The sequence below is a fragment of the Hyla sarda genome, chromosome 5 (genome assembly GCF_029499605.1).
Source record: "Hyla sarda isolate aHylSar1 chromosome 5, aHylSar1.hap1, whole genome shotgun sequence".
Taxonomy (NCBI): Eukaryota; Metazoa; Chordata; class Amphibia; order Anura; family Hylidae; genus Hyla; species Hyla sarda.
The window spans coordinates 109,995,694-110,011,554 of NC_079193.1; the positions used below are offsets into that span (position 1 = coordinate 109,995,694).

Below are 15,861 nucleotides of genomic sequence, written 5' to 3' on the forward strand. Positions count from 1 at the left end.
CATGTCAGCTATAGCTTATACATTGATGGACTATTTCTTGTGTTCTGTCAACAAGACTGGAGGATAAAAGATTTTATTGACAGGAATCAACAAGTATATTCATCAAAATTATTTATCACAGTCAGACCTTGGGTCATCATCATGGTTGCCGAGCATATATACTCGAGTATAAGCTGAGTTTTTCTGCACGAAAAAAACGCCCCCCTCGGCTTATACTCGAGTGAACTCTCCACTTGCCAATCCCTTCTCAGTGGTCTTCAACCTGCAAACCTGCCGATGGCTGTCTGGGCATGCTGGGAGTTGTAGTTTTGCAACATCTGGAGGTCCGCAGGTTGAAGACCACTGCGGCCTTCGTCATCATCCAGACCCCCCTTTAGTTTGCTACTCACCTCCCCTCGGTGGGAAGGAAGGGTGAGCTGGTACGGGCCATCTATGCTGCAGGGACCATCCGGTGGGGAGGGTTAGTCGTTCCGGGCTGTCCATCTTCACTGGGAGGCCCTCTTCTCCGCTCCAGTCCGGCCCCGGACTAGTGACGTTGCCTTGATGACGATGCACAGGGACATCCGTGCGCAGCAGACGTCCGTGACGTCCCTGCGCATGAACGTCCCTGTGCGTCATCATCACTAGTCCGGGGCCAGCCCGGAGCGGAGAAGAGGGCCTACCGGTGAAGATGAACAGTCCGGAACGACTAACCCTCCCCACTGGACGGTCCCTGCAGCATAGATGGCCCGGACCAGCTCACCCTTCCTTCCCACCGAGGGGAGGTGAGTAGAAAACTAAAGGGGGGGGTCTGGATGATGACGAAGGCTGCAGTGATCTTCAACCTGCGGACCTCCAGATGTTTCAAAACTACAACTCCGAGCATGCCCGGACAGCCGATGGCTGTCCGGGCATGCTGGGAGCTGCAGTTTTGCAACATCTGGAGGTCTGCAGGATGAAGACCACTGATGAAGGGATTGGCAGTCGGTGATGATGAAGGGGAGGGGGAGGATGACGAGGGGGATGATGACAGGGTGATGATGACAGGGTGATGATGACAGGGTGATGATGACAGGGTGATGATGACAGGGTGATGATGACAGGGTGATGATGACGGGGGTGATAATGACGGGGGTGATAATGACGGGGGTGATAATGACGGGGGTGATAATGACGGGGGTGATAATGACGGGGGTCTGGATGATGACAGGAATGATGATGACATGGGGGGGATGATGTATTTCCCACCCTAGGCTTATAGTCGAGTCAATAACTTTTCCTGGGTTTTTGGGGTGAAATTAGGGGCCTCGGCTTATATTCGGGTCGGCTTATACTCGAGTGTATACGGTATATAACTTCCTGGTCTCAGTATGTAAAAAATGCCAGTGTCCTTGAAAAGGAACTTCTACAGGATGTGACTGTAGTAATCATGATTTAAATGCTCATAGTAAATGCTACTAAATGTGTTTATAAAAGCATTCACAACTACATAACTCATATTACTTATTTTCTTCATAATTTTTTCATGGTTTTTATAACCTGATTTTATGATAAGTTGTCCAAAACATCTGCAGTTGACTGGAGTGCCTAAATCATAGCATTATCTAACATAGAACTGTCTATTACTTTATTTAAAGGAACAAATCTTGAGTGGTATCTTGGACTAGTTTAAGATTATTTTAAAAGGGGTTGTACAGTTCAAAAAATCCCTTTTCTCTTCAAACATTTTATTGATTTTCACCGGGTATAAAAATGTGGTACATAGTAGTAGTATATGTACAATCTCATGGTACAAACAATATTGATGCCAGATAAAGCATCTCAGACAAATTATAGAACCTCAACTGTATAACAGGACATACACTAGGGAGAGCAAAGAAGAGAGCATAAACACAAAGTACACTCTGTATGGCCTACGAGCTATATGGCACACTATAACACACATGAGAGAGAACGTCCATCATCAGTCAGATATTGGAGAAAATTGCCACTGTAGCAGTAGAGTCCTGAGACTGTCGTAGTTGAATCCATGGTGAGCAGAGCAGACAAAAGTGTTTGGTAGTACCTCCGCCTATAGTCCATATTCTTTTCCATTTAAAACTATTTTGAACAGCAACAAGTACCTCCTCCAAACCCAGAATCTCCGCCTTTTTCCAATATCTGGTCAAGACTAATTTTGCCAGAATCAGTATTTTACCAGAATCAGTATTTTATCAGTATTATTGGACGTTTTGATCGTAGCTTCTACCAGGGATATAGATAAAAGGGACAAATTTACACATTTAATTGCCGCCGTCCATTCCAAAGTTGAAAAAGTACGCCTCAGCTCCTATGCATAATATGGACCTGTGCGTTGGAAGAAAACCCCTTTTCAAACATTTCACTAAGGAACTTTAAAACTAATGACTTGGTCCTCCCATTTAGGACCCTCATCTATTAACTAGCACAGACAGTGGAGACAGAGTGTCTCTGGATTATTACATAGACATCCTATAGAATTCAATAGAATTTGTGGTAAATCAATTTTACCACATTACAAGTGGTAGAGCAATAGTCCTCCCAGAGATTACAGCGGATTGCTGTTTTTTTTTTTTTTATAGGAGTAATCCGTGGAAAACTTTTTTTTTTTAATCAACTGGTGCCAGAAAGTTCAACAGATTTGTAAATTACTTCTAATAAAAAATCTTAATCCTTCAAGTACTTATTAGCTGCTGAATACTACAGAGGAAATTATTTTCTTTTTGGAATACAGAGCTCTGTGCTGACATCATGAGCACAGTGCTCTCTGCTGACACCTCTGTCCATTTGAAGAACTGTTCAGAGTAGGAGAAAATCCCCATAGAAAACATATGCTGCTCTGGACAGTTCCTGAAACAGACAGAGGTATCAGCAGAGAGCATTGTGGTCAGAATGAAAAGAAATGTAAAATTAAAAGAACCTTCTCTGGGGCATACAGCAGCTGATAAGTACTGTAAGGAGTAAGATTTTTAAATAGAAGTAATGTACAAGTCTGTTTAACATTCTGGCACCAGTTGATTTAAAAAAATTGCTTTTCACCGGAATATCTCTTAACCCACCCCTTCCCTCAATCAATACCCATTTTCCCTTTACAAAATATATATATTTTTATATATAAAACAAAACTACATATATTTGATATCACAACATCTGTGATGATCTCATACTATAAAATTATATAATGATTTATCCTGCATGGTGAAAATGGTAAAAATAAATAATAAAAAGCTATAGAAACGTAGTATCACTGTTACCACACTAACGCAGAGAATAAAGCTATAATGAGGCAATAAAAACAACAAAGAAAACTGTTTGGGCAATTTGGTACACATTGGGATTCAAATATATCTGATGTTTAGCATAAGTACACATAAGAAAAGGCTTACATATACAATATTTAAAAAGTCAAGCTTCTTATAAATGTGCATAAAGTTGGGATATCTGCACAATTCTTCTGTAAGGACATTTTTACAGTGTTTGGAACATGATCAGTAGCGATTAGACTAATGGAGTTCATCTTCTCTTTGAAAAGTTTTCACAGCACACTGAACAGGGTTCTCAGCTGTGACAGTAAATGTATTATTTTTCTGACAGGACATGCATAATAGTTAAAGCCCAAGGGAACAAATATATTTGATACTTTGTCCCTTAAACAAACTTGACATTAAAGAAAACATTTTTGCATCTACGGTTTATTATATTTTAGAAACCAAATAAGTTTTCTTCACAGTAAATCAAGTTGGTCATTTTAAGTTTGTGCGTTCTCTCAGGGTTGTGGAAGGTAAGTTAAAGGGGTACTCCACTGGAAAACATTGTTTGTTTTTTAAATCAACTGGTGCCCGAACATTTAACATATTTGTAAATTACTTCTATTTAAAAATGTCCTTTCTGTCTGACCACAGTGCTCTCTGCTGACACCTGTCCATTTTAGGAACTGTCCAGTGTAGGTGCAAATCCCAATAGCAAACCTATCCTGCTCCAGACAGTTCCCAAAATGGACAGATGTGTCAGCAGAGAGCACTGTGGTCAGACAGAAAGGACATTCATAAAGAAAGAACTTCCTGTGGAGCATATAGCAGCTGATAAATACTGGAAGGATTAAGATTTTTAAATAGAAGTAATTTACAAATCTGTTTAACTTTCTGGCACCAGTTGATTTAAAAAATATATATTTTCCATAGGAGTACCCCTTTAATCCCTTTTTTTTACAGGCATTTGACATACATGCTCCAAGGTTATGTTCATTTAGCATTATATTCTCTCAGTTAGGAGTTTCAGAATATTTGACAGCATGAATAGTATAGTCTGCAGCACTGTTCTTGAAGTGAAACGTACTGTAAACCTGACAGACCCATTATAAATCAATGGGACTTCATATACAGTCATGGCCACAATGTTGGCACCCCTGAAATTTTTCTAGAAAATGAAGTATTTCTCACAGAAAAGGATTGCAGTAACACATGTTTTGCTATACACATGTCTATTCATTTTGTTTGTATTGGAACTAAACCAAAAAAAGGGAGGAAAAAAAGCAAATTGGTCAAAATGTCACACCAAACTCCAAAAAGGGGCTGAACAAAGTTATTGGCACCCTTTCAAAATTGTGGAAAAATAATATTGTTTCAAGCCTGTGATGCTCCTTTAAACTCGCCTGGGGCAAGTAACAGGTGTGGGCAATATAAAAATCACACCTGAAAGCAAATAAAAAGGAGAGAAGTTCACTTAGTTTTTGTGTGCCACACTAAGCATGGACTACAGAAAGGAGGATAAGAGAACTATCTGAGGACTTGAGAACCACAATTGTGGACAAATATCAACAATCTCAAGGTTACAAGTCCATCTCCAGAGATCTAGATTTCCCGTTGTCCACAGTGCGCAACATTATCAGGAAATTTGCAACCCATTGCACTGTAGCTAATCTCCCTGGGCATGGACGAAAGGAAAAATTTATGAAAGGTGTCAACGCAGTATAGTCCAGATGGTGGATAAGCAGCCCCAAACAAGTTCCAAAGATATTCAAGCTGTCCTGCAGGCTCAGGGAGCATCAGTGTCAGTGCGAACTATCCTTCAACATTTAAATTAAATGAAATGCTCTGGCAGGAGACCCAGGAAGACCCCTTGCTGACACAGAGACATATAAAAGCAAGACTACATTTTGCCAAAATGAACTTGAGTAACCTAAATCCTTCTGGGAAAACATCTTGTGGACAGATGAGACCAAGATAGAGCTTTTTGGTAAAGCACATCATTCTACTGTTTACCGAAAACAGAATGAGGCCTACAAAGAAAAGAACACAATACCTACAGTGAAATATGGTGGAGGTTAAATGATGTTTTGGGGTTGTTTTGCTGCCTCTGGCACTGGGTGCCTTGAATGTGTCCAAGGCATCATGAAATCTGAGGATTACCAACGGATTTTGTGTCACACTGTACAGCTCAGTGTCAGAAAGCTGGGTTTGCATCCGAGATCTTGGGTCTTCCAGCAGGACAATGACCCCAAACATACATCAAAAAGCACCCAGAAATGGATGGCAACAAAGTGCCTGAGAGTTCTGAAGTGGTCAGCAATGAGTCCAGATCTAAATCCCATTGAACACCTGTGGAGAGATCTTAAAATTGCTGTTGGGAAAAGGCACCCTTCCAATAAGAGAGACCTGGAGCAGTTTGCTAAGGAAGAGTGGTCCAACATTCTGGCTGAGAGGTGTAAGAAGCTTATTGATGGTTATAGGAAGCGACTGATTTCAGTTATTTTTTCCAAAGGGTGTGCAACCAAATATTAAGTTCAGGGTGCCAATAATTTTGTCCAGCCCATTTTTGGAGTTTGGTGTGACATTCTGTCCAATTTGCTTTTTTTCCTTCCTTTTTTTGGGTTAGTTCCAATACACACAAAGGGAATAAACATGTGTATAGCAAAACATGTGTTACTGCAATCCTTTTCTGTGAGAAATACTTAATGTTCTTGAAAAATTTCAGGGGTGCCATGACTGTAAATTGTTGGGATCCCGTTGAAAACAGATTCATTATAGCTGCCATGGCTCTATTATGAACGGAAGCCATAATGTTAATAAGATATAGCTGTATATATGGATAGAATGTAAGTATATAAAGCTTCCAAAACTATATTTGGTACATTCAAGCTAGAAATAACATCTGAAGTAATAGTACTCAACTGGTGCTCCGCAGGTTAAAATGCGGACTGCGGCCGTCAGCAGTCTGGACCTCCGTGCTTCACAGCTCCTGGGCCATCCAACACTGTGCAATAACAACTTCCTGCCTGTCACCTGGGGGACATTTATCATTGTGTTTCAGGCTGTTTTTGTGTGTATATTTGTTGCACATTTGGCGCAGCGCTGCATCTTGAACATGATCTGGGGCAGTATTAAATTCAGGGGTACTATAGTTACATAGTTAGTACAGTTGAAAAAAAAAAAGACATGTCCATCAAGTTCAACCAAGGAGGTGAAGGGAAGGGGTATGACCGTGTGCTTTATCATTACATTCCAGGGGCACAGTGTGTGGCAGTAGAGGGTATATGACATTACTAGTAAGTAACCCCAATCACCATTTTATTGCGCTTTGCATGTAAATTTCCTCACACAAATAATAACTTTTTGGGTTCGCCGTACGTTTTATGGTACAATGTATCGAGCAAAAAAACAAGCCCTCACATGGGTCTGTGGATGGAAATGTAAAAGAGTTATGGATTTTAGAAGCTAAAACAAAATAAAATCATGGCATCATGGGTGAATAAACGGATTCCTTTATTTTTGCTGTTGTGTCCAGCGCTCTCTTACTCCAGTCGCAGGTTTGGAGGAAACTTTTACATTATGGATTTTAGAAGGCGAGGAGGAAAAAAACAATAATGCAAAAACAAAATTGGAATGGTCCCTAATTTCCAGAATTTCTGCTTATCCTTCCCAATTCTTCCCAAGTGTGAATGAGAGTGTGGACTCCCATAGAAGTGTATTGGACTTTCATTTGAGGAGGAATTCCTCAAGCGAAATTCAACTTGAGGAAATTCTGCCATGTGAATAGACCCTAAAGGTTGCCAAACACATTAGATAAAAGCTGAACAAATGACTGCCTGATGAAGCCATATGCAGCCATATACATTTTAGTCCATTTAAGCCATTAAAGTTGTTTAACTCCTTAACGACCACAGACGTAAATGTACGTCCCTGTTTGGCGGTACTTTGCTCAGCAGCCGGGGACCTGCCGGTAATGGCCGACATCCGCGATCGCGCGGATGTCCACCATTAACCCCTCAGATGCCGTGATCAGTACAGATCACGGCATCTGCGGCAATGAGCATGTTAAAATAGATGATCGGATCACCCGCAGTGCTGCCGCGGCGATCCGATCATCTGTAGTGGCGGACGTAGGTCCCCTCACCTGCCTCCGTCCATCTCCTCGGGTCTTTTGCTCTGGTCTGAGATTGAGCAGACCAGAGCAGAAGATGACCGATAATACTGATCAGTGCTATGTCCTATGCATAGCACTGAACAGTATTAGCAACCAAATGATTGCTATAGATAGTCCCCTATGGGGACATTAAAAGTGTAAAAAAAAAAAATGAAAAGTGTAAAAATAAAAAGTAAAAAAAAGGGAAAAATACCCTCCCTTAATAAAAATGAAAAATTGTCAGTTTTTCCCATTTTACCCCTAAAAAGCGAAAAAAAAAATTATTAGCATATTGGGTATCGCGGCGTGCGTAAATTTCTGAACTATCAAAATATAATGTTAATGATCTCGTATGGTGAACGGCGTAACGTAAAAAATTAAAGTCCAAAAATGCAGCTTTTTTGTCACATTTTATTTTAAAAAAAATATATAAAAAAATTATCTAAAAGTTTTATATATATGTGGTATCAATAAAAAGTACAGATGACGGTGCAAAAAATGAGCCCTCATATCGCTCTATATATACAAAAAAAATGAAAAAGTTAAAGGTGGTAAAAATAGGGCAATTTTAGATTACTGATTGTACAAAGAGTTTTAGATTTTTTTTAAGCGGTACAAAAATATAAAAGTATCTAGCCATGGGTATCATTTTAATCGTATAGAAATAATAAAGAACACGTCATTTTTACCGTAAAGTATACAGTGTGAAAACAAAACCCTCCAAAATGTGCAAAATTGTGGTTTTCATTTAAATTTAGTTTTCTTTCTCTTCCCTACTCCCCCCCCCTTCCCTTATCCTCTCCCCCCCCCCCCCCTTCACCACTTTGCCTTGTACTCCCTCTTTTGGTTGTGAGTGTTGTTCGTGTACATGTTAGTTTGTTTGTCTGGTCTTGTGGCATTTTGTTTTATGCTGGAACCCGGTGGGCGACTCTCCTGGACCGTTCTGGGCGCTAACTCTGTCCTTTCTTGTGCTTAACTTATTGCCTGACGATGTCTTTGCTTGATACGAAACTGTGCTGTTATCGCATTCCAATTTCTGTATGCACTTGTTGTTGTACGCACATAACTTTGAAACCTCAATAAAAATTTACAGTTAAACAAAAAAAAAAGAAACAACTTTCTAATAACATGTGATTAACAAAAATGTATCTTTTTGTTTTTTGTTTTTTTACTTTTAAAAACCGACCACTAGGGGTCTCCCTACATGTCCTTGCTCATTAGAGTTTGGACTCATGCTGGCCTGGCATAAATCCAGGCTCTAAGTGCAGCTGGGACACTGAAGAACACAGCGCAGCTCCCTGCATTTCAATCCGACAGGTTGGAGCAAGCGGCACGGCAGGCAGGACGGCTGCTGTCTCTGCTACAATGATGGCTACTTTGCCTGCTTCAATGACAGCTTCTTTGACTGCCGACAACCCCCCCCCCCCTCCCTGCCGGCTGCGTTAGAACAAACACTGTACTGCGCTACAACAAACAATTGCCAGATACATTGCCATTGTGATCGTGACACCGACACTAAGATAAGTATTGTTGTCATCAGTATCACCTGCACTACCTGTCTACCGTTGATGCAGCTGACACTGATGACAGATTATATTTAATAAAAATAATTTCATATTTAGTTTTAGAATCTTCATAACCAATTTAGGATGAAGGGCATACCTGTACGCCATGGTCCCGTTACCGGGGTTTTAAGCATGCTCACGAGCTGAGCACGCTTCATACCTGGTGGGTCCCGACTGCTATCAACAGCCAGGACCCACGGTTAATGCCGGGCATCAGCGATTGGGTCAATTCCCGGCATTAACCCCTTAGATGCTGCGATCAAAGCTGATGGTGCCGGTTAGCTCAGGACATCCGCAGCAGCCATGGCAGACTAGAGCAGCAGAGCAACGATAACATTGATCGTGAGCCTGTAAGGTCAAGTAGATTGTTTATCTGTATTTTGTATTTTCTGCTAATGAAATCAATGGCCTAGATTTATCAAACTGCTTGATGTAAAAATGTTCTGGTTATGCACATAGCAACCAATTATAGCTCAGCTGTCATACCTGTAGGAAATCAGGTAAAATGAATGCTGAGCTGTGACTGGTTGCTATAGGCAAAACCAGACAGTTTTGGCATCAGGCTGATTAATAAATCTGAGCCATTTAATTTTGTTTATTGCTGGGTAAATTGTAGAGCTCTATGAGGACGAAAAGGACCCACCAGAGATACACTTAACAAATTAGGCACTACTCTTATGAACACAGGAGACTGTCGCATCACTGTAACATCTCGTAGAAAAAAACAATGAGCCAATGCTGAGATGTAAGGCCATGTAACGGAAAATGTCCACACTTCTGGGCACAGTTAATCACAGATTCACAAAGAGATCTACCAATAAGTGAACTCAATGGATTGTATCCTATGCAGCTATATTTTCTTCTGTAACACATTTGGTGTCAAAACAGAGCCTACTTTGGGCATGACAAAAAAGGGGCAGTTTTTGGAGCATTTTATTTTTAGCAAAAACATGACGAAAAATGCTTACAAATTACCTAAGACAAAAGAAAAGTGTCAATTTTATGAGCACATTTGACACCTGGCACTGCAACTACGCTCTTGATATTTTTTTACTGCACCAGATACAACAGCATTAGACAAAAAATGGATGTTGCCTTACAATGTCCCTGCTCTGCCTGTTCGTACCTTCCCCTTATATGTTATACAACTAATATATACGGAAGATATGTTCACAAAGCAGTGCGTGTTGCACTGATATTCCTACATGTTCATAAAAAAATTTTTTTTATAGTTTTGGAAGGCGGGAATGATGAAGAAAAAAATTGTTGCACCATAATGGTGAAAACTGGCTACAGCGGTAAGAGGCTAACAAGCCTTTATAAAAGACAGTCTTGGAGGAATTTGTCGAGCCACACCTCATTATGGCAGCCAAACCTCATTTTGGCACTGAAGCGAGCTGACTCCAAGACAACTTTGTATGCTCCATCAAGGTATATAGACCTGACAGAAGGAGGACTATCACTTGGGATTACATTCTGATGAGAGAATTTCTTTAATCATAAAATATATAACACATGATGGTATTTTCTGACCAATCAGTTCAAGATTAATTCTCCATCCTCATTTGGGTTAGTGGAGAAGAAGCATTGCAGCTTTAGATCATGAAATGGGAAAATTCCATAGCTAAGTGACATTACACAGTTTGGGTTACATTACTTTTGTTGTTTTCTTTGATGTGGTATACTTTCTTCTCTAGCTTGTTTTAACACTTCATTATTTAACCCCTTAAGGACCAGGCCATTTTACACCTTAGGACCAGTGCGTTTTTTGAACATCTGACCACTGTCAATTTAAACATTAATAACTCTGGAATGCTTTTAGTTATCATTCTGATTCCGAGATTGTATTTTCGTGACATATTCTACTTTAACATAGTGGTAAAATTTTGTGGCAACTTCCATCCTTTCATGGTGAAAAATCCCAAAATTTGATGAAAAAAATGAAAATTTAGCATTTTTCTAACTTTGAAGCTCTCTGCTTGTAAGGAAAATGGATATTCAAAATCAAATTTTTTTTTTGGATCACATATATAATATGTCTACTTCATGTTTGCATCATAAAATTTATGAGTTTTTACTTTTGGAAGACACCAGAGAGCTTCAAAGTTCAGCAGTAATTTTTAAATTTTTCACAAAATTTTCAAACTCACTATTTTTCAGTGACCAGTTCAATTTTGAAGTGGATTTGAAGGGTCTTCATATTAGAAATACCCCATAAATGACCCCATTATAAAAACTAGGTGTTTCACAGGAATAGCAGCAAAGTGAAGGAGAAAATTCAAAATCTTCATTTTTTACACTTGCATGTTCTTGTAGACCCAATATTTGAATTTTTGACAGGGGTAAAAGGAGAAAACTTTTACTGGTATTTGTAGCCAATTTCTCTCGAGTAAGCACATACCTTATATGTCTATGTAAATTGTTCGGCGGGCGCAGTAGAGGGCTCAGAAGGGAAGGAGCGACAAGGGGATTTTGGAGAGAAAATTTTTCTGAAATGGTTTTTGGGGGGCATGTCACCTTTCGGAAGCCCCTAGGGTGCCAAAACAGCAAAAAAAAAAAAAAAAAAAAACACATGGCATACCATTTTGGAAACTAGACCCCTCGGGGAATGTAACAAGGAATTAAGTTAGCCTTAATACCCCACAGGTGTTTCATGACTTTTGCAAATGTAAAAAAAAAAACATTTTTTTTTACATAAAATGCTTGTTTTCCCCCAAATTTTTACATTTTTAAAAAGGGTAATAGCAGAAAATACCCCCCAAAATTTGAAGCCCAATTTCTCCTGAATCAGAAAACACCCCATATGATGGTGAAAAGTGCTCTACTGGCGCACTACAGGTCTCAGAAGAGTAGTAGTCACATTTGGCTTTTTGGAAGCAAATTTTGCTCTGGGGGCATGCCGCATTTAGGAAGCCCCTATGGTGCTAGAACAAAAAAAAAACACATGGCATTATAATCTGGAAACTAGACCCCTTGGGGAACGTAACAAGGGGTAAAGTGAACCTTAATACCCCACAGGGATTTCACGACTTTTGCATATGTAAAAAAAAGTGAAAAGTGCTCTGCTGGCGCACTACAGGTCTCAGAAGAGGAGTAGTCACATTTGGCTTTTTGGAAGCAAATTTTGCTTTGGGAGCATGCGGCATTTAGGAAGCCCCTATGGCGCCAGGACAGCAAAAAATAAACCACATGGCATTATATTTTGTAAACTAGACCCCTTGGGGTACATAACAAGGGGTAAAGTGAACCTTAATACCCCACAGGGATTTCACGACTTTTGCATATGTAAAAAAAAAAAATTTTTTTTTCACTAAAATGCGGGTTTCCCCACAAATTTCACATTTTTGCAAGGGTTAATAGTAGAAAAGACTCCCCAAAATTTGTAACCCCATCTCTTCTGAGTATGGAAGTACCCCATAAGTGAACGTCAAATGCACTACGGGCGAACTACAATGCTCAGAAGAGAAGGAGTCACATTTGCAAACTTTGCTGAAATGGGGGGGGGGACATGTCACATTTAGGAAGCCCCTATGGTGCCAGGACAGCAAAATACCCCCCACATGGCATACCATTTTGGAAACTAGACCCCTTGAGGAATGTAACAAGGGGTAAAGTAAGCCTCAATACCCCACAGGGGTTTCACAACTTTTGCATATGTAAAAAAAATAATGTTTTTTCACTAAAATGTGTGTTTCCCCCCCAAATTTTACATTTTTTACAAGGGTTAATAGCAGAAAATACACCCCACAATTTGTAAATACATTTCTTTGGAGTAAGGACATACCTTATTTTTTTTATGATTTAGGCTTGGCGGGTGCACAGCAGGTCTTGCTTGAGTGGGAGCGCAGTCAGGGACCTTGAGCTTGATATGGAGCCAGGATGTGGGACCCCCCCTCAAGGAGCGTTAATGGGGGGAGCACTGAGCCCTAAAATAGGGGAACACTATGGGGGACAATGGGCTGTAACTGGGGTAGAGAGGTGGGGTACAGAGGCCCGTAATATGGGGTACAGTGGGCCAGAAAATGTAAAACAGGATATGTTCCCAGAATGATGACCCAGAGCATAGCCAAAACTAAAAAAAAATATGCCCGCCCAAAACCCTATGCTCTGAATCATCATTCTGGGAATGTGATGTGTGTGGCCGTCCCTAACATGTTGCCTCAAATGCGCACCCGCTCAGGTGGAGAGAGAGCGCTGCACATTTGAGGCAACATAATAAAGTCCCCGATGATAGTGACTCAGTGACCTATGGACCATTTTTATCAGGTTTTTTAAGGTTTTTTTGGGCAATTTAGTGATTTATGGGGGTTATATTTTGGAATGTACTCTGGACTTGGTACATTGGTCAAATTATGGAAAATTCAAATAAAAAGGGAAAATTTAGGGCTCCATGGAAGTGTGATACTCCCTGAAGCAGCCTATGCAGAGGCCCGGATTATCTGGTCAAGTGTCACACTGAATGGTGGAGTCCCTCCATCTCCCCTTCCTGTAAAACACTCTGCATTTTTTCTGGGATCATCCCTTCTTTCCACTGGGGGGGGGGGGACCTCACCTGGAAAGTGTTCGGGAAGTCCGGCCTGCTCTTTCCCGGTCAGCAAAGATCAGGAACCTTAGGACGACTTCTTGGTACTGGAGGAATGTCCCTGTGTTGCCAGCGTACTGGGATAGTACAAAAGCGTTGTACATGGCAACCTGTACCAAGTAGACCTCAACTTTTTTGTACCATGCCCGTGTTTACCGCATGGCGTTGTATGGCTTGGGGACTTGATGTGAGAGATCAACTCCCCCCATATACCGATTGTAGTCCAGAATACAATCGGGCTTGAGGACAGGTCCCACGGTACCTCGCACAGGGACAGCGGTGCTGCCGTTCCCATGAATAGTGGTGAGGATAAGGACATCCCTCTTATCCTTATACTTCACCAACAACAGGTTATCATGGGTGAGGGCACGGGACTCACCCTTGGGGATAGGCATCTTAGCAAAATTTAGAGGGAGGCCTCTCTGGTTCTTCCGCACGGTCCCACAAGCGGACGTGGATCTGGCGGAAAGGGATTTGAACAGAGGGATGCTGGTATAAAAGTTATCCACGTACACGTGGAAACCCTTATCCAGCAATGGGTGCACAAGGTCCCAAACGAGTTTCCCGCTAACACCCAGAGTGGGGGGACATTCTGGGGGTTCAATACGGGAATCTCGTCCCTCATATACTCTAAACTTGCAAGTGTACCCGGACGTACTCTCGCAAAGATTGTAGAGTTTCACACCATACCGCGCCCGCTTCGAGGGAATATAGTTGGGGTCACTGAGACATGGCTGGACTCCTCGCATGACTGGGCTGTCAATCTGCAGGGGTTTACATTGTTTCGCAAGGATAGAATGAACAGAAAAGGTGGTGGAGTCTGTCTGTATGTAAGAAGTGGTATGAAAGTCAGTGTGAACGATGCCATAGTGTGTGATGATTCTGAGGATGTGGAATCATTGTGGGTAGAATTACAAAAGGAGGGAAATACTGAAAAAATTGTATTTGGTGTAATCTACAGACCCCCTAATATCACTGAAGAGATAGAAGTTCGGCTTCATAAACAAATAGAGAGGGCCGCCCGGGCAGGTACAGTGGTAATAATGGGAGATTTTAACTATCCAGATATAGATTGGGGTCCGGGGTTGGCTAAAACTACAAAGGGGCGACAATTCCTAAATTTATTGCAGGATAATTTTATGGGCCAGTTTGTGGAGGACCCAACAAGAAGGGATGCCTTGTTGGATCTGATCATTTCCAACAACGCAGAGCTGGTTGGTAATGTAACTGTGCGGGAAAACCTTGGTAATAGCGACCACAATATAGTTACTTTTGACTAAAAATGTAGAAAACAAAGACAGGCGGGGAAGGCAAAAACATATAACTTTAAAAAGGCAAATTTCCCTGGGCTGAGGGCTGCACTACAGGACATAGACTGGGGGGAGGTGTTGTCTGATACAGAAGGTAAATGGGACATCTTTAAATCAACTCTAAATAACTATACAGCTAAATATATACCAAAGGGGAACAAATATAAACGATTAAAACGAAATCCTACATGGCTGACACATGATGTTAAAAGAGCAATAAACAACAAAAAAATAGCCTTCAAAAAATACAAATCTGATGGGTCAGCTATAACATTTAAACAGTACAAGGAGCTTAATAAAATCTGTAAAAATGTAATAAAAACAGCAAAAATTTAAAATGAGAGACAGGTGGCCAAAGAAAGCAAAACTAATCCTAAATATTTTTTTAGATATATAAATGCAAAAAAACCAAGGACAGAGCATGTAGGACCCCTTAATAATGATAATGGGGAGGTTGTCACAGGCGATCAAGAGAAGGCGGAGCTACTGAATGGGTTCTTTAGTTCTGTATACACTATGGAAGAAGGAGCTGACATTGGCCAGGTCAGTGCTGGTAACACATCATGTAATGTACTGAACTGGCTTAATGTAGAGATGGTACAAGGTAAGTTAAGTGATATAAATGTAAGCAAATCCCCAGGACCGGATGGACTACACCCAAGAGTTCTTAGAGAGGTAAGTTCAGTAATATCTGTAACCCTGTTCATGATATTTAGAGATTCTCTGGTGTCTGGTATTGTGCCAAGGGACTGGCACAAGGCGAATGTGGTGCCAATCTTCAAAAAGGGCTCTAGGTCTTCCCCAGGAAACTATAGACCGGTAAGTTTAACGTGCATTGTGGGTAAATTGTTTGAAGGACTTATAAGGGATTACATACAGGAATACATAGGGGATAATTGTATTATAAGTGATAGCCAGCATGGGTTTACTAAGGATAGAAGTTGTCAAACCAATCTAATTTGCTTTTATGAAGAGGTGAGTAGAAGCCTTGACAGAGGAATGGCTG

The 15,861-nt window shown here is 40.8% G+C and overlaps 1 protein-coding gene across 3 annotated transcripts in view; it reads right to left on the bottom strand.

The window, feature by feature from the left end:
• OSBPL10 (oxysterol binding protein like 10) overlaps positions 1–15,861 on the bottom strand; it is an 857,577-nt gene that overhangs the window by 46,554 nt on the left and 795,162 nt on the right. The window lies entirely within an intron of this gene.